This window comes from Anomaloglossus baeobatrachus, unplaced genomic scaffold (genome assembly GCF_048569485.1).
Source record: "Anomaloglossus baeobatrachus isolate aAnoBae1 unplaced genomic scaffold, aAnoBae1.hap1 Scaffold_2584, whole genome shotgun sequence".
In the NCBI taxonomy this organism is placed as follows: Eukaryota; Metazoa; Chordata; class Amphibia; order Anura; family Aromobatidae; genus Anomaloglossus; species Anomaloglossus baeobatrachus.
In genome coordinates, this window is record NW_027442137.1 from 60 (window position 1) to 2,542 (window position 2,483).

General features: G+C 49.8%; 1 pseudogene; it reads left to right on the plus strand.

Annotated features, from left to right (window-relative positions):
* Positions 1–473: 473 nt before the first annotated feature.
* On the plus strand, positions 474–679 carry LOC142263446 (U2 spliceosomal RNA; annotated as a pseudogene).
* The last annotated feature ends 1,804 nt before the right edge of the window (positions 680–2,483 follow it).

The window sequence follows — 2,483 nt, forward strand, 5'->3', positions numbered from 1 at the left end:
CGGAAAGTCAGGCAGCCTGTCCTGTCCTGTCCTGTCCGTCCGTCTTTTTGTATCATGAATTGGAAAGACTGCAAGGGGGAGGGGAGGTGCTTGTGTCCAAAAGGAGGAGTTATTCAGATTCATTGCAGTGGGCGGCGGCTGCAAAAAGCACCATTCTTCTTGTTTTTGCTCTGCAAAACAGCCTTTTCAAGGGTTGGCTTGGGTGACAAAATGTCTTCTGTAGGCGTGGGTTTGTCTCCCTCTCCCTAAGATGTGTCCGGTATAGGCCAGGGTGCCACTCAAGGCCGTAACCAATTCGGGTTATAGCTTCTCGGCCTTTTGGCTAAGATCAAGTGTAGTTTCGGAGGACGCTACCTTGGTCGGTACTGGAAGGTGCCTGGGATTGCACGTCTGCCGGCCTTGAGGAAGTGTGTGCGCCTTCTGGTGACACATAGCCCTCTTGTGCCTGGACGGTTCCCAGGCAACGGGAGGCGATCACCTTTGTTATTTTGAAGTCCTACTGATAAACAGAAAAAAAAAAAATTAAATCTGTTCTTATCAGTTTAATATCTGATACGTCCCCTCTCTGGGGACCATATATTAAATGGATTTTTAGAACAAGGAGATGGAAAAAATCTTGCTCTGTCCACTCCACGCATTGACCTGGTATTGCAGTACCTCCAGGACCGGTGCACCGCTTCTTAACCCAGTTTCCAAAAGCAGAACTCAATTCACCTGATTCAAATGAGCCCCATTAGTGAATTGAAAGAAAGCAAAAACTTTATATGCACCTCAATTTGGCCAATTCACTTTTCACACTTTCACCCTTTTTTTTATCTTTCACACCTTTTACTTGCTTTATTGATGCAAAAAGCTGTGCCAAATAGCAAACTCATCTCCACTCAACTTGACCAACTCTGCTATGTCCCGTGCAGTATCTTATTCTCAGTCTTATCTAGATCATTTGCAATTGAATAGAATAGATCCCTTTTGGCTGCTTATGACTGTGTAAAATATGTAGTTTTACTGGGCTGGGATGAGAGAATCCATTGAAGCATGGTGTAGGGATTGTGGTTCCTGTGTGCTAAGAAGAGAGGCTGGCACCAGCCAGAAAGCCCCATTGCAGCCAATAATCACTTAATAACTTTTTCAACTTGTCATCATATGGGAGGCCTTCCATTCCTTGTAGTAGTCTAGTTGCCCACCTTTGAACTGACTCTAACTTCTGAATGTCCTTTTTAAAATGTGGAGCCCAAAACTGGTTCCCATATTCCAGATGTAGCCTTACAAGTGATTTATAGAGGTGTAACAATACGTTGGGATCACGGGATCTAATCTCCCTTTTTATACACCCTAAAATCTTGTCCCAAGCAGCATTCCATCAGCCTCTGGAAGGTTCCTGGCGCATTGCACAGCTCGAAGGGCATGCTTTTGAACTCGCAGAGACCCATAGGGGTGGCGAAGGCGGTCTTCTCCCGGTCTGCCTCAGCAACGGACACTTGCCAATAGTGACTAGTGAGATCAAGGGTAGAAAAATAATTTGCAGTTCTCAATGCAGCTAGCGATTCCTCAATACGGGGAGTGGTGCCGTCCTTCTTTTTTAACAGGATCAACAGAGCTGCCCAAAGGCTACAACTGTCACGGATAACCCCAGCCGCCTTCATGTTGCTCAACATGTCCTTGGTACACTGGCAATGTGAAGGTGGTATTGGCTTATAGCTCTCTTTGATGGGTGGGTGTGCACCTGTGGGGATGTGGTGTTGGACCCCTTTTATTCCCCCAAAATCTAGCGGGCTTCCCACCGGTAACCCGCTCCCCAGCTTGGATGGATGCTGAGGGAGCCCCTTTTGCCCGCAGGCTCTGGCCCTGGGAACTGTAGCCTTGGCGGTGACTGTGCTTCCCTCTACGGTGTGAGCTGTTGCCTTCAATCGGGTCTTGACTGCTGGGAAACCCTGGAGGTTCCTGTCGCTAACGGATTTGACCGGTTTTACGGCGACTCCTAGCCTGGTCGGGGTCCGTAGGCCCTGCCGGATGGTGCTGGCTTCTCTTCACTCCCCGATCTGGTACCGGCGGGCCACCGCCCATCCCCGGTCCGTACGGTTCACTCCAATCAGCCTCTCCTGCAGAAGGTCACCACCGTCTGCCAACCTTGCTGAGTGCCCGGGCCACACACCCGGACACGGTCAGTCTCCTCTCCTCTTCACTTCTCTAACTCCAAAACTGATCTCTAATCTGACTCCTTTTCCCGCCTCCAGGACTGTGAACTCCTCGGTGGGTGGGATCAACCGCCTGGCCCACCCCCTGGTGTGGACATCAGCCCCTGGAGGAAGGCAACTAGGATTTGTGTTTAGCTTCGGTGTGCCTAGCCGGAGTGTAGAGTGTGTTGGTGTAGTACCTGTGACGACCTGGCTTGTCCAGGGCGCCACATTCCCCTATAGTAAAATGCAGACCGTCCGCGGGCTGCCCGTCCATCACCGGTTTTATTTTCACAACTGAAAAAGAAT